Source organism: Tauraco erythrolophus, chromosome 2 (genome assembly GCF_009769465.1).
Source record: "Tauraco erythrolophus isolate bTauEry1 chromosome 2, bTauEry1.pri, whole genome shotgun sequence".
NCBI lineage: Eukaryota > Metazoa > Chordata > Aves > Musophagiformes > Musophagidae > Tauraco > Tauraco erythrolophus.
In genome coordinates this window covers 58585964-58612912 of record NC_141466.1, presented here as the reverse complement: position 1 = coordinate 58612912, position 26949 = coordinate 58585964, and positions in this window count along the sequence as shown.

Here is a 26949-nt window from a genome sequence, read left to right as displayed (position 1 = left end):
TTTAATTGAATCAGATAGATTAATGACAGGTTTGCAGTCTCTGTGCAGGAAAATGAAAGTCATAGCTGTGGTTACAGTCTTGGGTTTTTTTGTTGCTGGTTTTTTTTTTTTTGGTTTGCCTTTTTTTTGGTTTCGGCTTTGGAAATGAGCACTAAGAATTCCTAATTGTCTAGTTAACCATTTTAGTGCCATGAAATATACTAACAATGTGCCTAGGGGGTGGAAATCTATGAAAGATATAAATTTGTATGATTTTGCCATTTCTGTTCACATTAGTGTGTACATAGATACTGCAGGAGGAATTCTAATGAAAAAGATGGCCAATATCTTTAAAAATTAAACTAGTGGGTCCTAGGAGTTGAATTACACTAGAAGAAAGGCTGTCATCTTAGGGTATGCACATGATGAAAAAGTCCTTCAGCAAATATGCTTATGACATGTTACTGATAATGATATATAATATGAACTATAATAACAGGTGTGATGGTTTGATGGGGGGGGGGGGATTCTGGTGGCAGGAGAGAGGATTTGCTCCCTGTGACCTCCCTGATTCTGGCCACCAGATCGGACTCCCATCCCCCTCAGGGTTGAGCCAATCAGTACCTCTGCGAATTGCCCTATTTAAGCTGGGATAAAGGAACCGGAAAGGTGTGCTTCTGCCCAGGTGGAGAGAGGGGAGGAGGGCGCTGCCCCCGCTCCCCGGCGCCCGGCTGGGCGGCTGCCCGCGCAGGGCTGGCGCCACCCACTGAGGATGGCAGTGGCGGAGCCGCTTGGGGAACTCGGGGAGTGAGCACCACCTTCCACTCCCCGGGTGCCCGCTGGGCCGAGTTCACCCAGAAAGGACTGAGATCTGAGAGAAACAGCCACACTGACACTAGGTCAGTGCAGATGGAACGGGAGGAGGTGTGCCAGAGCTGAGTTTCCCCTGCAACCGGTGGCGAGACGGCAGTGGCAACCCTGCAGCCAAGGCGGTCCCAGTGGAGCAGAGACCCACTCGCGGCCTGTGGAGAAGCCCATGTCAGGGAAGGGATGCTGAGCCTGAGGACGGTCGTGAAGCATGAGACTCACGACAAGGTAGAGAGGCATCTAGAGTCCATGGGACGACCCACGCCGGAGCGAGTGGCCACGACTCCCTAAGAATCCGAGACTGTGGTAAAGCCCGCACTGGAGCAATCCGATGGGTAAGGATTGCATCCTGCGGGTAGTACACTGAAGAAGGTTGTGGATTTTCCTCATGAGTAGGGGATCCACTGGAGCAAGGGAAAAGGGTGTAAGGACTCCTTCTCCTTTGAGAAAGGAGTGGCAGTAACATGTTACTGCCACCTTAGTAACAATTGGATGGAATTAACATCCTTGAAAACGAAGTTGTTTTCCAATGGTCTCAGCAGAAGTTATAGACCTATTTTTACATATCATACTTTAAAAAAATATGCAAAGTGAAAAGAATGCAAAGATGACAGGCAAAAATGACAAGAAGTTTAGAAAATGCGGCTGCATGAGAAAGTAGTGAAAGACTTGGACTTGCTTAGTCTAGGAAAGAGAAGAGAAAGATGCAATAAGTATCTTACATAAAAAGCTATATTTCTTGTCTGTTGCAACAGAGCAATGAAGAAAGTTTAATTTGCCTCAGAGAAGATTCTGTCTGCATACTGTGAAAAGCTTTTTCATTTCAGAGGTAGTGAATCACTACAGCAGAGCAAAGAGACTATGCAAACCCTTCACTGGAAATTCTTACTAATAGCTGAACACTAGTCCGTCCAGGTGAAGAAATCATCTAACTATATTCAGTCCTGCTTCAATGTGGATAACTGTGGTACATTATCTCCTGCAGCCACCCCAGGTCTTCATGTTTATTATACTCTTGTGTATGATTCTTTATTCCCTGTGATTTTTACACTACATTCTCCTTGAACTTCAAAATATTATTTTACTCTTATTTCAAAAACTATATGTGTGAGAGAGGAGATTCTTTTCCTGGGAAAATTTTAGCTGGACGGACATCACTCTACTTGATTCTCTGTTGTTTAATTTGGCAGTTAAATTGTGATGTTAGCAGAAAAAAGTTCAGAAAACTAAAGTTACAGTTTACAAACTGTTTTTCCATAGTTACAGAATTAACAAAACAGACCTTCCCCCCCCCACCTGCGGCTCACTGGAGATGTAAGAAAAAATAAAGCACTGCAGCAAGCAAAAGAAAATGTTTACAAGTATTCCTAATCTTTCCCTGCTCTACTGCTTCTCAAAAAGGCCAGCTGAGTTAGAATAGTCTTACGATACGCTCAAAAGTGAGATTTAGGGAATATACAACAATTAATGTTTCCCACAGACCGTAAGAGAAGGTGGCAAAATGATCTCAAGAATGATAGTAGAGCCATAAGCCATTGCTGAAAAGCAGGTGGCCTAACTTAAGATTTGGCTTGAAATTTGTTTAGCCTGGAGCTATTTAAGACATTGAATCACACCAGCAGTCTCAAGTTATGACATGTGAGCCTGATGCAGTTTCCTGTGCACGTTCTTGAGGCTAAACCTGAAATATGAATATTTTGGTGGCTGTACGTGAGCAATAAAGAGTAAGCGAGGTTAACGAACTAGGGTAAATTTAAATGAAAAAGGTACTCAGTTGCAACACTTTTTACAATTTTAGAACATTGTGAAGGGGCTTTACTATGGAAGAAAAACAGATAACCACATAACTTGTAGACTGGTGGTGCTACTGTTATTTTAAAAGGTCTTATATCACCCACCACTGTTTCTCAAGCTATTTTCCTTAGTTCCCTATCCCCTTTCTTTGTATATGAGCACTCTGGTTAGAAACAGATTCTGCTTTTATGTGCGTATAAATTTAAATTACCACTGGAATCATTGTTTAAAAGCTTAATCTGCTAAATTTTGTAAGGGAACCAGCTAGCTTGTGGGGAGTTGCTGCTGCTCCTACAAATGGGCCAGGTATGTTACCTTTCCAAAGAAATTCAGCTTCTCTTAGGTTAAGGTTCTGGCACAAAACACGACCTGTTAAGATTTGAGTATTTTTCTTTGGGTTGTTTTTAGACCAAAAATAGTGTGTGTATTTGACATGTTATTAAAACCACAATTTAATTTTGATTTGTGCAGCCGGGACAGCTGTGATAGGATGACCTTCAAGAAACTGATTTATCCCACTGGTAGTGAGCATATTTTATTTCTATTAAACTGAAGCTACATCACAGATTATTACCTGCTGTGAAGTGTGTCGTAGTGAGCAACTAGCTATGAGGTCTAGCCTCTGATTTCTATTCACCAGCCTCAGTGGTTACAAGATAAATATTTTCAGATGATAAGATCAGCAGACTTCAGATTTAAGCTTGGGAAGTGATAACTTCTTTTTCTGTATTTTTTCTTTTTTATACTTCTTCAATAAAATCTAGAAACATGTTAGTAAAACTTTTGGGAGGGTCCTGATAGTGCACAAATATAGATCTAAAGCTGAAAAAGATATTGACATTTACTACGTTTTGTTGTTGTTTGGACTGACAAACTGTACATTCACAACTTTTTTTACTCATTCCATTTATAGATAGAATAAAGTATGTGATCGAAAACTTTAATCTAGCCTCCTACATGAACAGAATTAAAAATAGTAATTTTCAGTTGCTGAATCCCTATTTTATGTTCTGTTAGCTATAGAAAATTCATTAGGTTTTTGGACTCTGTATCTCATCTGAAGGACTTGTGATTAAGAAATAACACACTTGGTTATTAACTGTTACATGCTTGATATGGAAATCGTTGTGATCTTTGGTATTAAATGATGCCCTTTTTTAGAAACAATTTTCAGTATGTAACTGGTGTAAGAGGAACAAAACAAATGCGTATTTACACTTGAGAGTAACTTTCTAAATACAACATTTAAATAGTTGAATGCCTTCATTCTCCTCTATTAAAGTGATATCCATCCTTAACAGTTGAAATTGTAAACGTTTCATGTTGTTACCTGATCACCAAGGATCTGTGTAATCATCTCACCGATCTTGGTATACAAACCATAGAATTAATCTAATGTTCTTGACACATTTGACATGTTTCCAGTCTGTGGAAAGTGATGAACACAGCATCCATCTAGCAATGTGAAGGGATAGATACAAATCAGGTTTATAATTCTAGCATAGGTACTTAATGTATGCTGGATGAAATGACCCTTGGAAGTGTTTGTCTGTCCTAGATGATGTTTGGAGAGAGATGGTATAACTCCTAGTTTAGATAAATATGACTTATGTAGGATTAGATAAATCTTTTATGTGTTCTTTATAACCCTTTCGTATCCTTCACACATTCCTGAAATAGCTTTTGTATGTAAACTTTTGGCAAAGTATTGACTCTCTAAGATTTCAAGTTGATTATTCTTCATCTTAAAAACTCATTTGCCTTGAAATTAGATAGGTTTCTTAAAGCCCTTGCATAAGCAAATAACTTCCACCTCCTTTTGTAGAATGAAAAATGCTTATTAGACAGAGAGGAAGACACAGCTATTAACCTGTCTTCCCCCTTCCCTCCAAACTCTCAGACAATTGGGAGCCAAACACTCTTCAGCAAATAATTTGGAACTCTATTATGCCTTCTCATGAAAATCAGGCAGAGATAAGTAAAATGGCATTCCAAATAGATTGAAAATACCTTCATCTAAAATCCAAAGGAGAGCTTTTGAGTGGCAAGATAACGAAAGTGGAAAGTTGGTATGCTATTGAAAGGATTCTTGGAGATTAGATACGCTGCACATCAGAAATCTGCAATATTCTAAAATCAGACTTTTTAGTCCTGTGCTGAATATGACATCTCCACAGATTCCTGTAATTATTTCTAATCCTAGCTGATTTCACCTACAAATAATATTTCAACACAATATGATCTGATTGTATTTCACAGCCGTATTGGTCTCATTTGACAATACGTCTGTAAATACACAGATGGAAAGCAAATTAGATGCTTAGGCTAGAACATTTGATTTCACTGAGTCCAAATTTGATCTATTTAAAATACTTTATATTACATCTAACAGGACAACTCCCTACTGCCTGAGTTCAGGTAATAATTGCGTACTACGCAAAAGCAAATTATCTAAACTTGACAAATAGGCAAAGATGTCTTCAAAAGGACTTGCATAAGCCCTTCTAAATGTGCTGGGTTTGGCTGGGATAGAGTTAATTTTCTTCATAGCAGCCAGTATGGGGCTAAGTTTTGGATTTGTGTTGGAAATGGTGTTGATAACACAGAGATATTTAAGTTACTGCTGAGCAGTGCTCAGACAGCATCAAGGTCTTTTCTGCTTCTACACCGTCCCACCAACAAGTAGGCTGGGGAGGCACAAGGAGCTGGAATAGGATGCAGCTGGGGCAGCTGACCCCAGCTGACTAAAGGGATCTTCCATACCATATGACACCATGCTCAGCATTTAAAGCTATGGAAAGAAGAAGAGAGATATTCAGACTGATAGTGTTTGTCTTCTCCAACAACTCATCTTCATTGCTAACGACTCCTGCCCAATTCACCTTTAGGCGTGGCTGGGCCAGCCTTACTGTTTAACCCTTACAGCTTTGGATCCAACCTTCTGCTTCAGCCAGTATGGTTGTGAATCTGTGTATTGCCTGGGAGCAAGCTAGGAGCTCTCTGTTACTGTGTACAAAACCGTTACGCAAATAAATATGTCTTTTCTTCTTCTTTCCTCTCTGATTATACTAAGATCTAGCAAAAATTATTGTTTAGCCTTGTATTTCTTGAGGAGGTGGTTTTAGTAGTTTAGAAAAATCTCAATATCGTAAGTCTGGCATGAAGGCTCCCACTATTACACCATAATACTTTCAGGCTTATGAATGCATCAGATGTTTCCTCACAGTCCCTCAGATCAGTCCAGAACGATGGAAATCCTCATAGATAGGTACTCAAGAAATTGCCAAAGATATGTGCTACTCTCCACTTGCTGCATGCTCATTTTCAGTCTGTGCCTTAGGAAGACAACCTTCATTGTCCCCTTTTTGTTCGGGTGAGGCACTTAAATTTTAGATGGCTAAATTAGTTACTTTAGAATACAATCTGAATTGTTATATAGCAATTTATTCAGTCAGAACCTGTGTCATTTATATCGTCCATTTGTTTTTTATTTTCTAAATTTTTAAGAATATCTTGGTGGTTATTTCTGTATGTGGACCCTAAATAAGCTTTAATGGGGTACGTTTTGCACTTTCTTTTCTTCTTATGGGAATGTTCAAAGATAAAAGCAAGGTTTTGTGGAATTTAAATTACTTCTAAGTTTAAGTACTGCTGTTTTGAATCAGGATGTACGACTACTGACTGTTGTATCTGTATGTACTTACAACAGTCAATTTCAAAATACAGTTGCTATTTCAGTCTCCAGGTTTTAAATATTTTATTCTACTTTCATTTCTGGCAAGCGAAGTGGAATCCTAGAGAACGACTATACCTTGACCAAGAAAATTTCTTAAGTTTTCTTTTTCTTAGTTGTTGTTAAGAGCATAAAGTTTCTGCACTGTCCAGAAAGTAACAAAATTCAGATGCCCTGGATTTGGTTGCTAACTTTAATTTGGTACGCTTTTTAAAGCATGTATTCTGACCTGAATTACATGGGTCATAGAATTTAACAAGCAAGTGAGGTATTAAATCCATTGCTACTCCTTCTGGGCCTGCTAGTTTTATGATTCTGTACTTTTATCAGTACAGAATGCCCAGCTTCAACACTATAATTGAGCATATCATTTAAAGACACATTTATTCTTTCTTTAAAGATTCCAAAAGTATTTTTTTTCAGGAGTACACATACTGGATTTTTATAAAAATTTCAGTAATAACCCTAAGTCCTATTTAATAAAACTAGGAAGTGAAGCAGATAAGTGCCTTTAAATCTGTTTTTGTTGTTGATAACATTAAAAAACAGGATTAGAAATAAATTGTCAGCTGAGCAGAATATAGTTTTCCATTATCGGTGTTTATATCTCTCTGGCCTTTCAACTTAAATTTAGCTTGTTTATTCCCAGGATAGATTACATGCACCTTATTTTAAATGAGGCCATTCAGATGAATGATATTACATTTTAATATCGTAATAGATTCAAAAAATAAACGCTTGTGAAAGAAAAGGTAATTCATCCTGACAAAGAGTGATAATCTCTATAGTATACTTCTTCTCATCAATCATTAGCAAACAAATGCTCATATGCTTTGTTATGGTGCTACCATATCTGTGTTCCTAATTATTTATATAACCTAGATCCGGCTCTCCTTCAGATAGCAGAGATGTAGAAAGCATAACTCTTTACTGGGAATTGCACAGTTACCTCCTCTGACAAGCAGTAGGGATTCTTAAATATGATAAATGTTGAAATAAATATTTACTGTTGGTTAAAGAAGAAAAGGCAGAAGCTATGAGATTTGAATCTGAACTTTGATTATATTCCACTAATTAGGTGTGGGGTTGAGTTTTCAAAATCACACAGAGCTTACATTTTAAAGATATCTTAGCTATATCTGGTTTTGCACTGTATTATCTAATTGATGTGGAGGACTAAACTGTTTTAGTGTGCATTTTAATATGCAAAGATAATGAGTCCAACTTCCTGTGATTCCAGGATCTGTGAGAACTATTTGACACTCGATGATACCATTTACGTATACCATTAAGGAATTGGGAGAGATTTATGCCTGTAAGAGCCCCACTTATGGCTTGCTCAGTTTGGAACACTATATTTTGATGGATTTCTGCTATCTTGCTTTGGTAGAGAATTGTTACTAACATATACTAAGTTTCTAAACACACCAGCAAATCAAAACTCACCCTATAATTATTGGTTTTGTTCCTCTATGTTGATTTCCACTTATGACCCATTAGAAATGAATAATAGTTCGTTCAAATAGTTTGTATCTGTAAGAAAACCGGCAGTAAAATGATCGTTTAAATATAATAAAGTAGACTTTATTTAGAAGGTAGAAAAAAATTCTGCTTCCGTTTTACACATGTAGGTGCATTCACGGGGACATTTTATCTGTCCTATATACACATGAAATTATGACAGACTAGCCAATGCCTTTCTGCATGGACACTCTCTTGGTTTTGCTTGGGTCTTTTTGCAGTACCTCTTTTAATGCATGAAGATTTGTTTGGAAGGTTTTTTTCGTGTAATATCTTCTGATTTTAGGATCATTGAGTTCAGAGAAGAAACGTGAACTGTATTCAAAATGATATTTGGAGTTTTGTTTCTTTTCTCTCACTAAAATTAAACCTAGAACAATTTTCCATTTTCCATAGAACAATTTTTCTCAAATTTCCATACCATACTGTCATTATACAGTCATTTAAGTCAGTGTGAACACTGACTTTTCATATAGTATCTGTTGTTGATGCTTTACCTCTGTAACATATCAAAAGGATCTTCTTCAGCAGGCTCATTATCCTCAGGATTTTTTAATGTGCATGCAGTTTGCATCTACCATTACAAAGGCATTCAAGCCTAAAAAGCGATTCCAGACTCAATGATATAAAGCAAAAAAAAACCACAACAGTTCTTTGATTGCCTGGATTGAAAACTCTGGACAACGCTTTTTATGGAGCATATTTTATTCTCTTGACTAATAAATGAATTAGGGCTTCATTATAAAATCATTCTTATGAATCACATTTATCTGTTAACATCACACTTGCTCTCTGAAAGTCTGTGAATATTAGTGGATTAGTGGATATGGCACGTAAAAACAACAAACACTAGTACTTATTTTATCATCAAACCATACCTAATCATAGCTCATAATGAATAGAATTTTAGTGTTCTGTTGCTTGGTAGCTGTTCTTTTTCTGAGTGGTGAGAAATGTTAGCTTTTCAAAAATTACTTTTTAATCCTACCTATATTATTTCCGTGACTTCACATTTAAAAATAGTTCTGTTATCTCCATTGCTCATGACTGTAAGGTATTATTAACAGACTGTTTCGATGATGATGCCTGAGAAATAAATTGGGTTTTGACTATGCCATAAGTGCAGGTGTTCACAACATCACGTTGCCGTTACGATTAACAGCCCTCCTGGTATATGTAAAAGAAAGGTTCTCAAACATTACAATAACCAGTAATGAATAATCTAAGTTAGAGCTGCACGGGCATGCAAATTGAACTACATTTGGGGCTCTAAAATAAATTTCTCCATTGTTAGAATGAGTCATATTGGTGAATCAAAGTAGAGAATTATATTGTTACAGCTCATGTTGCATTTTGTTCTATAATAATTAAAAAGTTTTTTCTCTCTTCTTGTTCATTTCTATCACTTTACATAAATTTCACGCTCATTTAACAAAGACTAAGAACTCCATGACTCTTGATAATAGCCACTTTATTCTATAGTTAATAGAAGAATGACTCCTTCTCCAACTCTACTCTGAAATGGCCTGAAGCACCTCTGTAACGACATGCTTTTTCCTTCTCAGATGGTATATATAGGATGAAGCATCTGTGCAAAGCTCTTTTCTGGCTAGAAAGGTTCTGGTTATGAGTGTGTTCTAATTTTACCCTGGAAGTCATTTGTATTATTTCAGCTTTAAGAATATCTACAGTCCTCTCTGAGGAAGGCTTTTCTCAGTGGTGCCCAGTGACAGGACCAGAAGCAATGGGCACACACTGAAACACGGGAGCTCCTATCTGAACATCAGGAAACACTTTTTTACTGTGAGGGTGGTAGAGCACTGGCACAGGTTGCCCAGGGAGTTGGTGAAGTCTCCATCTTTGGAGGTATTAGAAGACCATATGGAAATCGTAAAATCATGGAATCATATAATGGTTTGGGTTGGAAGGCACTGTAAATATCGTCTAGTTCCAATCCCTCTGCCATGGGCAGGGACACCTTCCACTAGATCAGGTTGCTCAAAGCCTCATCCAACCTGACTTTGAACACTTCCAGGGATGGGGCATCCACAACTCCTCTGGGCAACCTGTTCCGGTGTCTCACCACCCTCATCATATTAATGATAATGGTCCTGGGCAACTGACTAACAACATGTGATATTGTCCCTCTTAGATTTCAGTGTTCAAAGATGAATACTGTCTTATTTATTTATAATAAATATGTATTATTTATAATCAATAAATAATGGCTTACCTCCTCTGAAACCATTTAGACTGTAGGATACCTGACATTATTAAAACAACAGTAATGGTTTATATTTTAAAACTAAGAAGTACTGCTTCTGCTATTATCATGATTTTCTGTCATTTTCAGTCCTTTCTCATTTGTTTGTTGGAGTCATAGTCTTGGACCAGGAAAGATCTGGGACAGATAGTATCTCTATATTATCACAGTACTTCATAATACAGAATCATATTTTTTATACTGTTTGGAAATTACCATCACGATTACCAATTAATAATGTAATAATATTTATTTTATATAGTGCAGTTATTTGTATTGTATTTAGAAGAAATCTTTCTGATTATTTCAACTTTGCTAAGCTAAATTTCTATTGACTTGATTTTTAAAAACCGTGTATATAACAGTATTCTGTGCTTTCTCAACTGCTACTACTGTAAGCATTTTTATCCATAACACTCCAGATGCACAGGTGTGTCGGAGTAGTGATCATTGTACTCTGGAGAAGGCATTTAAACAGTTCTCTGCTACCCTCCTAGCCTGCGACCTGATTGTTGCAGCAGCTTCCAAATTGTTTAAATTTCTGCCTACAGAAGTATCAGTGTTTCTGTCCGGTTTCCCACTGTACTTAATCTTCGTCATAACTCTGAGCACTACAGCAGAGCCAAGAAATGGTATGAAAGTTAAGACAAACCTCTAGAGATGCTTAGGCTAGTGGTCAGTATTACACAAAGACTGGAAAGGATCTGAGGTTCTGGCTCATGGCTTAGAAATTTACATTCTTTGAACATCTGATTGAGATGGTCCCCTCTTGATACTGGAGATCTTTATCTTTAAAAACTCATGCTGCAAAACTGCTTGCATGGCCTCAGGCAGAAAAAAAAACAAATTCTTTGTGAATTAGGCTTGGACTGTTAGCATAATCTGGCAGTATGTAGGTAATCACTGTGAGGTAATGAAAAGTTTCTGTCCTAGGGGAGCTTGAAAAAAATCTCATTCTAATAGAACAGAGTAATAGTGTGGATCGATGTATTTAGTTAAACTGTAAGTGGCCTAGGAGTTACTCATTGCTTCTGAGCAATGAAGGAAAATACTAAGCAGCTGATTACTAAGGGACGTTTATAGATAAGAAAGTGAATTTTCATCCTATAGAACTGGTAAAGTTAGATCCAAATAAACAGTTTAATAGGTGCCATACTGAGATTATTATCGGGGATAATTTTGGAGGCATAATCCATGTTTGGTTTGCTATGATTTTTGTTTTGTTTTATTCTGGTTTGGGGTATGTGGGTGTTTTTTGGTTGGTTTTTTTTCTGTTTGTTTGTTTGTTTTGTTGGTGGGTTTTTTTGTTGTTTTGCTTTGTTTTCCTTGTTTGTTGATTGGTTTGGTTGGTTATTTTTGTTTCTAAAAAGAAAATGGTTTAACATGAACATAAACATCTTGACCACAGAATAAAAAACAGAGGGTAGCTCAAACCTTCTACATGTCAGGTAGTTCAGTTCTGAAAGATTAAAGAGAATGATAGCATTGCTGTAAAATTAGTTTTTCCTTTATGAAATGAATGCATTGTGCTGTACATTGGAGTTTACATCCCTTTGGAAGAATGAAGAATTCATTGTGTGAGAATAATTTTCAGCAAGATCCTACTTAGTCGCACTAAATGTGTTTTACTGCTGGACTATTTTGGATTTAGTGGGCCTTTCTATCTGTTGGCAGGAGATATTAATATCATAATGATAATGGGATCTACTAAACTGTATCTTTTTGTTGAAGGGATTGAACATAAGATTTTAGTGGGGTTTTTCTCCAATTTTGCTGCATCCAAGTTATACTTGCAAAAAATTTAAACACCTGAAACCAAACATTTTGACCTTATAGTACCTATAGACTATTTCCTTGGACAAAATTTTCTGGAAAATTTTATTATTGCAAAGGTTAGTGGTTGCATTTTCTTAAGTATCTACTAATTCTGTTCAAAGATATGGTAGCGAGAAAACAGATTTCATTTACAGTTAATGACTAATTACTTGCTCTACCCATTTCGACAGTTTGAGAGACTTGTAGGTATAAGACAAGAGTTCTTTTCTGATTCATTGTCTACTTACACCACTTCACACGGCCATTTCTGAATGAGTTCATCAAATACAATGCATAAAGGACATAACAGATGGGTTAGCTAAGCAAACTTTAATAATAATCGAAATTAAATTAATAGCATTATGTCATTCAGATTAGATTTCATCTGTACAAAATATTTCCCACTGATGAGCACTGCCAACTTGAGAGTATTATATATTCAGAGTAAATTAAAAATTGGCAGTAAAGGTTTATTGACAAAATAAATTTCAATTAGCAAGTACTAAATATCTGCCCCTAACTAGAAAAGGGTAAGGTTGTTAAAGATAAATTTTGAGAAGGTTTATATGATGCTGTTATGTTTATTGTCCATCATTTATCTTGTTTACAAGGCAGTTCATACAAAGGTAGCTAACAGAAAATCTTGGTCACACAACAGACCCTCTGAAATGAATATATCCAGTTATTATAGAAGTGACCCAGCTTTATATTTTTCTGTTACCTTTCCATTTCATGTTCCTCACTAGAGCTCATTTTCTTCTAGTGGACCTCCCTCAAGTTACAGATTAGTCAATACTTCATGGGAAGAATATCTGTTTATTATTTTTCTGCCTCTTGTGGAAAGCTTCTCAAGTTGAGATGCTGTGAAAACATGATTTTGATAGAACATAGGTGACTTTTCTTCTTTCCTACTGCACTAATTCTTCCCAAGCAGATTTTTTGATAAGTCAGATTTTCCAGTCAGAGCCTATTCAGCAAAAAGAAGAAAGAGTCCCATCTAGAGCTGCAGCTTTCAAACATAAAACTCCCCAAACTTGGAGGCAGCCACCATGTTTGCTCCTGTTACTGAAGCAAGAACCTTTCTTTTTAGATAGTAAGTGAAGGAAGCAGAAGAAGGTTCCAGAGGGGCTTCAAAATGAATTAAAACAATCAAACACAAGACTTTTTTTTTTTTTTTTTAAACTCACTAACAAGATGAGGAGAAAAAGGCTAGGACTCACTACACAGCACCGAGTTCAAGAGAATCAAACAAGTAGTTTCAAGGAAAATGGGGAATCAGCCTCGGTTCTCAGTTCATCTCTGGCAGGTTTTCATACCTGCAAGTGCATGATGCCTTGGGAGATCCTAGGAAAATGCTATGTTACAGATCAGGATCTCAGGATGAAGAGACTACTTTTCCCTTTCCTCAGAAGTGCATGCAGCTTTATTCCTAGCCACAACCTTGTAAGGCTAAGTACATGTAAACTGCTACAGTTTCTTGGAGGGTTCCAGAAACTTTAGGCCACTAACAATTCATGTCAGCACCACATTATTCTGGGGATCTCATCTGAATTTCCATCCCTCAGAGCAATTCACTGACTAAACTGTTACAACTCTGGAGGCTACTATTGCTCATGCTTGTGTTTGTAGACTCTTAGGAGTTCAGTTGGTTCAGGTGAGTCATACCGAGTTTCCCTATGTAGATTCCTATGGAAACAAATTTTTACTGTAAGTATATTTTTTTTTCCCTGGTATGGAAGCGTCATCTAATATTTTTTTAATTTATTACAGGATTTATTGTGGAAGTCGCATATAAAATTCCAAGAAAGCCAGGTTTAGTCTTCAATATTAGCTTAAATCAAGGATATCTTACTTGGACAGAATAAAATGAATGGGTGAAAAGTATGTCAGCTCGTTTTCCACAGATGTAACTTTCATAAATTATTTTCATATTTTAATTCTATAGGCAAAAATGTAAGGAACATCCTGAAAAAAATTTAATTAAGACTGGTTTATAAATAACTACCATTCTCATCCTCATGAGACTGAAGTTCAGGAAAACTTAGTTTGAGTTTCTGTTTTGTTTAATTCCTTGTGAGAATTACAGTTTCTGTTTACTCAGACAAGCCACTTGAGCTGGAGTCATTCTACCTATCTTTAGGCAGCCATTTCTTACATAGATAAACTTAAAAGAGGTGAATATCATCCCTACACTTCACCATTATTGTCAGTGGAGAAAGGGAGACACTCTAAGGTGATACACTCTATCTTAAAATATGTGTCTAAAATAATTATATCTAATTACCTTTTGTAAGTGGTCCTCTCTTGCTCTCTTCATTAATTACATATGTAATCCAGACAATATTTTTTGAGGCAAGATTTCAGACTCCCAGAGTTAAGAGAGATGTGTCTCACTGACTTGACAGATCAACATTTATTTCACTGCACTAACTGATGCCAGTCTCTACAGGCCACAGAACTCACTTATTCATAAAGTTTTGATTGCCACCAAGATCACTGTTTCTGGAACAATGCCATTCTCGCATCCGTTGATCAGTTACTTATCAGTATGTTTAGCAGATTGACAGCATCTCAGTAGATCCAGGGCTTGAACTTTTCCTTACAAATTGAACAAAACTAATACTTCCCCTAGAAAAATCAATAAAACTATTCGGAACATCTGGCCAATTTACACTTTAAATGAATGCAATATTCAAGAAAATGTCTTGCTAGTAAAAGGGAAACTAACTCCTTTACTCCTTCAGTTCAGCTTCTTTCAACTCTATCTCTGTAGCAGTGCTCTGTCTGTGGGTGAAAGGATAATTCATGATCCATCCTGTTCAGACATTGCTGTCTTATTTATTTCACCAATTGTGCTGCCAAACATTTAAAATCTGTGTAAAGTGGAAACTTAAAACATTTATTGAATATAACTTCTCTTGCCTAGGAATAGTCCATGTTAAAATCCAGTTTTACAATGATCTGTACATGAAATTGACATAACATGTTATAATACTGTAAGTAGCCCAAAATGATGTGTTTGAAAGCCTTTAATATAATACAAGTGATAAATATGACAAAGTAGTGAACTTTCTGAGGCCAGTAAATTGTTAGGAATAGCATTTTAAAGAACTCTGCCCAGGAGAAATATCATTTGTTACTTCCTGGAGTTAATGATCTCGTGTCACAGATAAACTAGACTATAATCTGTTCTTATGACTCAAGAGAAATATCTAAGAAAATACGAATAAGTCATGACCACTGTCAGGTCATTTGCCAGAGCCTTGCTTGAGAGCTTAGTTTAAAACAACCTCAAGGCATTTTCTAGTACACTGCAAAGAGCTATCTCTTTCTGAGGACACAGTTCAGTTCTTGTCTTCATGACACTGTTTTGATCACTAACCATAGTTGGATAACAATAATGCCCTGACTCTTCCTAAAAGGAATTGCTTGCTTTGTTAAAAGAATTCCTAAAGTAACTGGCAGATTTCAATTAGTCCCTTGCTAAGTAACTTCCTTCAACTATTTAGTTGCACATTAAAATAAAAACCTCCCTTGTGCATACTTTGTGGCTAATTTGCATCCATGAATTTCTTCATACTTTTAGAAGTGTGTGACAGGAAAATAACAGTTACTTTGAACAGCTTTAGGGATGTAGTCCTCAGTTCTGACACCTTTTGCAACCATAAGCAATTCCTCCTGACAAACAGAGCCTACTTGTAAATTACCAGATTATACTATGCTAATAGTATAAAAACATAGATGATAAGAATCATAAAATAGTTTGTGTTGGAAGGGAGCTTAAAGATTAAAAGCTTAAAGCCATGGGCAGGGAAACCCTCCACTACACCAGGTTGCTCAAAGCCTCATCCAACCTGGCTTTGAACACTGCCAGATACAGGACACCCAAACTTCTCCGACCAACCTGTTCCAGTGCCTCACCACCCTTAACGTAAAAGATAGTTGAAATCTACCCTCTTTCAGTTTAAAAATTACATAGAGACATACTGTCGTGGATTAGGCCTATCCGGCAACTAAACCCCATGCAGCTCTAAACCCACTCCAGTAAAATGGAGAGGAGAAAAATATAATAGAAGACCTGAGGGTCGAGACTGGAACAGAGGAGCACTCACCAACCACGGTCCCAGGCAAAAGAGGCTCAGTTTCCTTAAAGCAAAACAGTTTATTAACAGCTACCTACAAAGAGAAAAGCAAACAAAAACGGTTACTTGAGAGGATAACAAGAAAACAAGGCCAGATCTTAAAAACAACACCACTCCTCCCCCTTTACCTTTTCTTCCCAGCTCAACCTCCTCCCCCCAGCGGCGCAGGGGGGCAGGGAATGGGTGAGTGCAGGTCAGTTCATTCCATGTTGTTACTGCTGCTTCTCTTAAAGGAGAAGGAGTCCTTACGCCATTGTCCCTTGCTCCAGTGGATCCCCTACTCACGGCGAAAGCGTGAGGTCCTACCCGCTGGGGGGCAAATCCTTACCCCATCGGATTGCTCCAAGTGTGGGCTTTACCAGTCCTGGACTTTTAAGGAGCTGTAGCCACTTGCTCTGGCGTGGGTCATCATATCGACCTTAAATGTGTCTCCATACAGACTTTAGATGCGTAAATGCGCCTCGACCTGTGCCCGTGATTCACAACAGTCTCAGGCTCAGGCATCTCCTTTAACAAAGCACCTCCCCATCGGCGGGGGTCATCCCACGGACTCTAGATGCGTACCGTGCTCAGGCTCTGGCATCTCTTCTCGACATGGGTCCTCCACGGGCTGCGAGTGGGTCTCTGCTTGCTCCACCGAGGACTAGTTGCAAGGGGCTGCTCGCAAGGGGGAACTCAACCACGGCACACGTTCCGTTCCATCTTCACTGACCTCTTATCTGTGTGGCCGTTTCTCAGATCTCAGTCTTTTCTGAGTTCACCCAGAGAGAGCGGGGCTCTCCCCGAGTTCCCCAAGCGGCTCCGCCGCCGCCATCCTTGATGGAGCGGGCACCGGGCCGCCGGCCCGGCCGGGAGCCGGGAGCGGGGGCCGGGAGTGGGGGCCGTGCCCCCCTCCCTTCTCCTTGCTCCTGGGCAAAGGCACACACCTTTCCGGTTCCTTTGTCCCGATGTAAATAGGGCAATTCGCAGAGGCTCCGGTTGGCTCAAGCCCCGAGGGGTTTGGGAGTCTGGTCTGATGGGCAGCTTCTGCCACCCAGACCTCCCCCCCCCCGCTTCAAACCATGACACATACATAGATATAAAGCATAGATGATCACAAATTTTGGGGCTAATAAGTCAAAAAGTTTTGTAAAACCAGGACAATGGATTGTTTGATTACTGACTTCAATGGGAACAGGAGTGCACCAGGCACTCATTCCTTGCACAGAGTCAAATCACCTCAGTTTCTATGAAAAGAAGGAGCTGAGGATAATCAGCACTTTGTACCAAGAAGTTGCAGGACTGTGTAAGCACTGTAGTTCAGAGAAGCATCTCAGTTCAAGTTAACAAGCACCTATATTGACTCAGGCACTGATGCTAATGAGGCTTAAGCTGTTTGGTTAAGCCAAGCTGATTTCCAAATACCTTAGCGCACAGTGAAAGTTAAGGGTGAAAACTCTTTCAGGCAGTGCATGAATAGATCAAGTCAAATTTTCCTTTTGTTTGTTCAGTTTTATTTGGTGGAGATGTTTGAGGGCTATCATCAGACCAATAGCATAGATTAAGCAGTTTTTAAAGCAGTATTTAAAATCTAGTTGCTGTTGCTGTTGCTGTTGCTGACCAGGAAGAGTAGATGGGAAGGATTATGAGGGGACAGAGTGAAAGAGAAAAGGGACAAGTTGGAACGTAGGAGTGGGCATTCAGTCTGGGCACATAGACGAAGTCTGGGCACCAAATTGTGTAACTACAGTTGTGACTGTCACTTACAGGTATATCCCTACCTTTACTACTTTCCTGCTTATATTCCAGAAGATACAGTTTACTATAATTTCACATAAAGTTTATTGTTCTCTATACTCACATTATAAAAACTTTTAGACTTAAAACTTTTAGACTTGACAAATGAAAAAATGAGTTGTTATTTTTTTCCCTCAGAGTAATTTTTATCCAGACAAATATCAATTAATCCATGCTACTTCTAAAGCTCCTCTTTAAAAATAAATTTTCCTTCCCTGGTTACAATTTGAAATTTCTTCTTTTTACTTTTATGGAAAGTAATGTGGAAAAACGTAAGCATACAGCTCCAGTCATGATTGCCCCTCCATAATTTTTTATTTCTCTTCCATTATCAAATTTCACATTCCCTTAGTTTGAGTTACTATCTTTCACTATCTGTAGTTGTCTCCTCTACAGCCCATATTACCAGCCAAATTGAAAACTGATGCACTTCAGTCACGTGTTTAGTAGATAATACTTATATTATCTCAAATCATGGCTCCATTCTTACTTCTTAATATCTGCTTCTGCTTGCTTTGTTCTCTTTTATACTTTTTAGTGAATAATCTTTCACTATCTGTTTTAATTTATTTTATAAGTGCTGAGTTAGTTTGAGTTTTGGCACCTATTTTATTTAATTCTCATAATTCTTTTATTTTTTAGAAATTATTTTTTCCTGTCAAATTTACAGTTCTTTAAATTCTTGGTTTTCTGTTTATTCCCTGTGTTATTTCTGGTGAACTGGACAGACAGTTTGAAGTCCTTTTATGCAGTGGTTCCCCTTGTGATTTTATAAGTTCCACTGCACCTTAAAGGAAGTTCCAAATATTTGCTGTGTTCTTGTCCTTTTATTTTTCAGTTACACTGAATTTAAGAAACAGCTCTAAGTCATCCTTCTTGAAATAGAGTACCTTAATTACAGACTATTTAATTTAAATTTGTGATTACTCCTTCCAAGGTTATTTTTTCTAACTAACTCTTCTTGAATTTCTTTCCTTGTAACCAAAGCCAAATCTAAGATAACGTTAACTCCTAGAATGTCAGGATGTAATTTATTTTAATTGTAGGAGACATCTGAAATATCTACTTCACTATGTGAAGGATGGTGTTCTAGAAATGACCATTACTCAACACCGACTGTCAAAGGAGTGTAGAATAACTAGCCCAAATATTGGCGATTTATGGTATCATTTAGCCAAATAAGTCCTCCTCTTACTGCTTACCCCAAAATCCAGTGAACATCGCTATCATCAGAAAGAATTCACCCATCGGTTTCCCTTCGTATTTTGCCTGTACAGCCTCACCTAATATGAGATCTCATAGCATCTTTTCTCACAAAGCACATAAAAAGGAATTCAGTGTATAGCAATAGGCTTTCAAGTGTGATATTCACACAAGTTTTCTTCCCCAGAGCCTTACTACATAGTGCATCCTACTGAATAACTCTAAGAGCCAATAAAGCCCATGCTTAACTGCTGAGAGTGATCCGAAGAAACTTCTAAGGCAAAGAGATTAGGACCTTGTCAGACTATGTGCACAACAGAGAATGTTGATGTCTATGAGGAGTGACGGTGAGCAGTGTCACAAAGAATGTTTGATTTATATCACAAATGTGTCATGAGTAGTTTTGTCCAAAGAACTGTGAGCCTTTCTGTCTGTTCTTTATGGAGGGCTCTTCAACAGTCATTTTCTGTTCAAAGACACCTCTTCCTCCATGTTCCCTTGAGAACTGTTTCAAACTCCATTCTGTCTGCTTCCTCAAGATTTACAAGGAAAAATTAAGTTTGACAGAAGAGATAAGATGCTGCTACAGAAAAATAGCAAATAATTTATACCTCAGGTTGCTATTAAATAAGCCTGAAATAGGAAGTTGTTAGCTTGGGTGCAGAACTGTTATTTTTAATTTAGACTGTTTTTCAGATCCAAGCCACTGTCATTCAGTGCTCATCATTCTGTCTTAAACAGATCTTCTCTCAAGCTCTCCTGCACGGTATACACACATCTGATCTCATCCATGCATTCTATAGGAAGACTGGGATCCAAGAATTATCAGGTTATCTTTCAGTAGCTGACTTTCTTTTTTAGTTCCTTGGTGGCTGAATTCAATCTAATGATAAATTCAAAGGAGAGGATGGAAGGGATTGGAAAGGGAGGAGCAGAAGGAAGTACTTCTTCTGGAAAGTCATGGATAGAAATAGGTGGCCTTAATGAGGACAAGTAAGCACTCAGCAGATGCAAAATTGAGATGAAGACTATACCCTGAAAACGTGGGGAAGGAAGAGAAAGACTAAAGTGGCCTGGGATGGAGAGGGAGGAGAGGCAAACAGAGAGGCCTCCACATCCAAGCTTCTGCAGAAAGACCTTATTGAGACCTTCCAGCCCTATTCCTTTCCAAATGTACTCATCCAGTCAAGCATCTTAGTCTGCAAATTGTCGCTTTCCTTATCTTGATGCATTTAATGTCACTGAGTATTAAACAAATAAAGCCCTTCTCAAAAGCCCTTTCAATCACCTTCATGTGTTCTCCACATCCTGGTGTCCCACTTACCCATTGTAGCTTGATGGCATTGACCTTGCAGTCTTTTTAATCCCTTGACTCCAAATCACCATTGCTACAGCTGCAAAATTCAACTGCTTTTTCAAAGAATCTTTAAGTTAAGCATAATGGCAAGATAGCTTTGAAGTTTTTGCTGTCTGGGTCACATCCAAAATATTCGACAAATAAAACCCAACTCCTCAGTCTCCGAAACAACTCAATCCCCCTCTACCTTTTTTTCCAGTCCAAAAGATTGTGATGTAAATATTTAAAAGAAAGACATATCTTTTTTTCTGTCTAGAAACTGTATACCTCAAGAAGTTTTAAAAAAAAGATTTTTTAACATCCAGGATAAATAAGGCCTTTGAAGTACGTGTTAAAAACAGGTGTTTTCAAATGAATGCAAAATCAATCAAAATATACAGAAATTTGAGTTTTCCATTTTGGCGACAGAATCTGAGGGCAAAAATTGAAAGACTTGTTCCTACACAGCACACTGTATTCTACTCCAAAAATTATGTACAAAGCCAACCACATTAGTCTCATTAGAGATCATTTCAGTTTCTCATCTTCATTTTTCATTCGTGGTGACTACGTAAGGAATGTTTTTGCAGGGCTGTTAACTGAACATACATTGAGGTCAAAATAATGATTATAGTATCTTGTCATAGATTTGACAAGTCATTTTCACAAAAATCTTGTATATAAGCTACAGTTAAATGTTTTGATCCAAATTAGTTTCCAACTTGTATTTCAGGAAGCTTTACTGAAGTACATATTTTTCAAGGTATTAGAAACATAGAATATGTTTTTTATTATTTAACATCTTCTTGTATGTTTCTTTCTTGAATAAATTAATATACAAAGTGAAAAGGAAATATTACATACAATTCTAAATGTAATTTTATATTTCATAAGCATTAGTTAAGTATGTACATTCCTTATCAATTATTCTGAAAGAAGGCAAGCTTAACTGGTTGAAATGTTCAGTAGTGAAGCATGTTGTTCACATTTTAACATTAGAGATTCTCAGGATGTTCTGTTATTTTGCTTTGATTTTGTTAAAAATATAGAAAGCTTTTTTTCACTTTTTTTTTTCTGGTGTAATAGTGGTTAAGTTTCTTCTCTCTCCAATTCTGTCCCCACCTTGTCCAGTTGCTGAGTGCCTCCGTGTATTATCACATCACTTCTGTCAGTATAGTTGGCTTTGAGGTCATGGGGAAATCAGTTCACAGAAAGATTGCAGGTTGCCTAAAGGTCCATTCAGCAGGAAAATCCACAGTGAGTCCTCCTGGAAGAACTAAGAGATGACATGGCATAGAAGACATGGCACGGTGGCTGCGCCATTACAGAAATGTCTATGAACATATGAGACTTGTTTGCCCATAATTCGAGGCTGAGGTCTCGCTTCTGAACACTGATGTGTAGTGCTATTTAAATATCCTGTCTGGCATTTCTGAAGGACATTAGTCCACAGGCAGAATTTTGTATTTACCAGTCCTAGGCAATCTGAACACCACGAGAGATCTCAAACAGTAAGAGATCCAAATGAGTGGGCACAGAATCTAGGACCTACTGTGAGAACATAAAGTTTTAGTATTAAGATTCAGTTTAAGATCATAAAATTTAAATGTACATTTGCAACATCGTTCTCTAAGTACATGGTAGCTGTCTAAGCTCTCACTAGCCAATGGAGAGCTAGTCAACACGTTTAATAGAGCTGAACACCAATGTAGTTCACCCTAAGGTAGGCTCCTAGAGTCCGCTTCAGTTGCCTAAACACAGGTATCCAATTGATATAGGTGACTTAGAGTATCTCTAGTTGAAGTCAGCTGAATCACTCTGTGCATGTATTGTCTTCCTCTCCATTAACTACCCTAGAGTTTATACACCTAGTACCCATGTAGATACATATATGAAGATACCACTATTCAGAAATTTTTATCTCAGCCTTATTCTAGACATATTGAAGTGTGATGAAATCTACCTTTGGACTGTATATAATTGATTTATGGAGTGAAGTCATCCTAAGAAATCGTCCAACTCCACACCTCAATTCTTGGCTTCCCCCATTACACTGAATCAATTGTTTATGACTCTGTAGTAGAAGAAGATGACAGCAATGGCCTGGATTAAAAATGTCCCTTTGTTTCAGAAGGCTACTTTTAATCTAGATTGTTTCATTCTTCTGGTTCACCAGCCAGACAAACTGCTGTGTTAGCACAACTGAAGAGGTGGTAAATCACGTCAGTGGTACGGGAATGATAAGACAGAGAAGTGAAGGTGGTTGAGATTTCTCAAAGTTGTTTTGCTGCTAAAGCCAGAATAACTATTGCTTCAGAAAGTGGAGGTTTTGTGTAAAATAAGTGTTCCCACTTTTGTAAGCACATCCCAGGATACTTAAAAAAATGAAATCCTTGAAGAGAAAAGTAAGCGTTGGTGAAATGTTAACAACAGATTTCGTTCAGATTTCACTTGTGCAGAAGAGTTTTCTAGTACAACTGTATGCTGCAGATCTTACGTTGATATGACAGTCGATACTCAGACACCTACACATGCTCAAAGGCTGATAGTGCTCTCTCGGGGAGGAGGGTAGGAAAGGAGTCTTTTAGATGAGATCACAAATGACTAAGTCAGTTTGATAGTCTGAAGCTTCTCTTGAAAGAGGGAATTACCACTCTTCCTTTAGCTCAGTCTCTCTTTCCTTTCACTTATTCTGGGACTAATTCGAGCTCACAGTGGAAATTTGTATTTTTTTTTGTTTTCTTTTATTCCTCTTGGTTTAATAAGTGAGTTTACATCACAGGAGGTGCTAAGAAGTACCAGAAGAGTTGGAGGAATTACACTGCATGGATTACAGAGAGAAAGGAAAATGGAAAAATAAACCCTATCTTTTGGTTGTAGAGGAGGACTGTCAAAATTTTACTTATCACACCCAAAGTACTTGCGCAAGGCAGAGGCTGAGAGCATACAGCCAAGGCAAGCAGAAAGGTGGAAGTGCTTATGCATAAGCTGAAGTTCCCTGATCATTTCAGGTCAATACAATTGCAGATCAGCACTGATGGGACAGCAGCTGCACATTCACACTTTTTGTGTTGGTATTACATGGAGTACAGCTGAGCTGAAACTGAAAAAGGAATTAACCTGGAAAGGTATATGTATTTTCCTAAAATATACTTTCATATAGAGGAGTTCATCAAACTAACTTACTGCATGTCTATATAAACATGCTGGCACTTGGGCAGAAGTAAAGATATGTACTTGGAGGCAGAACATCAGACTGGATTGGTGTTTCTCATTCAGGAACACCAAGTTCCCAATTTGGAAAAATTATCTAAGTTGCAAGTCCATTCTCATCATCTTAGCTTTTTGCCTGTCTGATAATATTTTGGGTCATCTTCTTTACTCACTTTACTCACTTCATAACATTTGCTGTATCCCACAATTTCCTTGTTCGGCCACTCAAAGCGTGAGGCCCTATGACCATACTTTACAAGAAGGCACCATGCCCTGTGACTGCCCACAGCTGCTGCAAACATAGACATTCTCTCTCTGTTAGCCTTCATCTATTCCTGCTCACTGTATCTGTTGCTCCTCCTCAAGTATTGAAGGATATCTGTCACATAAGATGGAGCTGGGTAAGATTTTACTTCAGGGAGGTAAGGGAGGGAATTGTGCCCTCCTGGAGCAATCAGTAGGATGAGAAGACAGTACCTACTCAAAACTTTCCTGTGTTTCACCAAGGCAGATAATGGCTACATAATTGCCAATTTCAGTAAATTTTGTTGGTGAAACCACAACTGATTTCCACTGGAATAGGTAGAACTTTAGGCACAGTTGGTTTTTTAGAGTTAAATGCTTTTCCTTTGTCAAGATTCAGAATGTGTAACTTGATAAAATAGTGGCTAATTCCATCAAGATTACATGTAAAGTAGCAGCTGAATCTATTAAGACTGCATCTTAATGTATACCTTTAAGTCTAAGAAGAGAAACAGAAAACAGAAAGTCTTCTTCTCCCACGTTACGAATGACAGGACGAGAGGGAATGGCCTCAAGTTGCACCAGGGGAAATTTAGGTTACATACCCGGAAAACTTTCTTTACAGAGAGGGTTGTGAAGTATTGGAACAGGCTGCCCAGGGAGGTGGTGGAGTCCTCATCCCTGGAGGTGTTGAAAAACCGTGTAGATTTGGTGTTGAGCAATATGGCTTAGGGACCCTGACAGTGCAGGGTGAATGGTTGGACTCGATGATCTTGAAGGTCTCTTCCAACCTGATGATTCTATTATTCTATGATTCTATAAATCCTAGTCAACATGTTCTACTGACCCCAGTAAAAACGGAATGGAGATTCAAATGACTCTATTTAAGGAATCAAATGAAAACTCTATTCTCAAATAATTCTGGCAATCTGAATTGAGAGAAATATCTGAAGGAAAAATTCTAGTTGTGTGAATTCTAGACTCTCACTCTAGAACAGTAGTGAGAAGTTGTTGAAGATGACAAGGTATGCATTGACTATCCTTTTCTCAAAGTTTATTTTATTATTTATATCATATATCATATGTTTTTAATTTATTGTATGACCTGAATGTATACTTTAAAAATAATTCTCTTTTGTTTTGAAATTGCTACTTAGGAAATATTCTGAAAACAACAAGGAGATAAAACTAATACTATCATTTGATTAAGTTTTGTAGGAAGAATTCATAGATTTGAGTCAACATTAATAGCTTTGAGGGTAAAAACTGTCCTCTGGGTAAAAGATATAAAAATGTCTTCTAGAGAGATAAGATGGCAAGGTTGCTAAGAGATGAATAAGCTACATGATTCTGCTGTTCATTCAAATCCTGCATTCACCGTTGCAAGAAAAATGCTTCTTTTGCCACATTATCTCTTAATTACAATATTCTTTATTTAAATTATGAATTAATGGTCTGCATAATTTCGTTCACTAAAAAAAAAACATTTCCTTTTACTGATTATGACACTGAAGAGGAGCGGTTGACAAGTCTCCAACACTTCAGACTTGGTTTGAAGTTCAGAGTCCTGAAGAATGATGAAGCTGAGGGTGATGCCTTACACTTGCATAAGTAATTGTCTTTACCAAAGTGGTCTGACTTAGTCAGAAAACCAATGGGTAGTAAGCCAAAAATGTAGAAGTATCTTTTATTCTGTATCATCTACTTTATTTAAAAAACTTTTTAAAGGAAGAAGGCATTGTAGCCTGTAATAGAAACTTACTTAACTAGGAAAAAGATAATTAAAGATGTTATTTAAATCCTCAGTATTTGAAGTGAACTATCTACTTTTAATCAAGATCTATGTGCATTAACACAGTAAATATATTAAAAAGCTATTGAAGAAGGATAAACCTTCCTGCTTGACCATTGATTTCTTCATCTTGTTAGGAAGATTAAAAAATACTATTTTTATCAAATCTATTACTTTGAAGACATAGGACCAGAAGAGTTCCAGATTTTAGACTACTCAGAAAAATGCATTGTCTATGTAAATAGGTAATATAGAAATAGTAATTTTATTTGACTATAGTTATTTCTGTATTTGGTCTTGAATTCATAGCAGACTCTCTCTATTGTCCAGTGTCATGGTTTGAAGTGGGGGGGGGGAGGTCCGGGTGGCAGAAGCTGCCCATCAGACCGGACTCCCATCCCCCTTGGGGCTTGAGCCAATCGGCGCCTCTGCAAATTGCCCTATTTACGTCGGGACAAAGGAACCGGAAAGGTGTGCCTTTGCCCAGGGGCAAGGAGAAGGGAGGGGGGCACGGCCCCCGCTCCCGGCACCCGGCCGGGCCGGCGGCCCGAGCCGGGCCTGGTGCCCGCTCCGTCGAGGATGGCGGCGGCGGAGCCGCTTGGGGAACTCGGGGAGAGCTCCGCTCCCGGGGTGCTCACCGGGCCGAGTTCACCCAGAAAGGACTGAAATCTAAGAGAAACGGCCACACAGATAAGAGGTCAGTGAAGATGGAATGGAACAACGTGTGCCGCGGCTGAGTCCCGCTCGCGAGCACCCCCTTTTGCAACCAGTCCTCGGTGGAGCAAGCGGAGATCCCACTCGCAGCCCGTGGAGGATCCACGTCGAGAAGAGATGCCAGAGCCTGAGCACGGTACGCATCTAGAGTCCGTGGGATGACCCCCGCCGATGGGGAGGTGTTTCGTTAAAGGAGATGCCTGAGCCTGAGACTGTTGTGAATCGTGGGCACAGGTCGAGGCGCATTTACGCGTTTACGCATCTAAGTCTGTACGGAGACGCATTTAAGGTCGACATGACGACCCACGCTGAAGCGCATTTAAAGTTTGTTGATGACCCACACCAGAGCGAGTGGCTACGGCTCCTTAAAGGTCCAGGACTGGTAAAGCCCGCACTTGGGGCAAATTCGATGGGGTAAGGATTTGCCTCCTAGCGGGCAGGATTCACGCTTTCGCCGTGAGTAGGGGGTCCACTGGAGCAAGGGACAATGGTGTAAGGACTCCTTCTCCTTTAAGAGAAGCGGCAGTAACAACATGGAATTAACTGACCTGCGCTCCC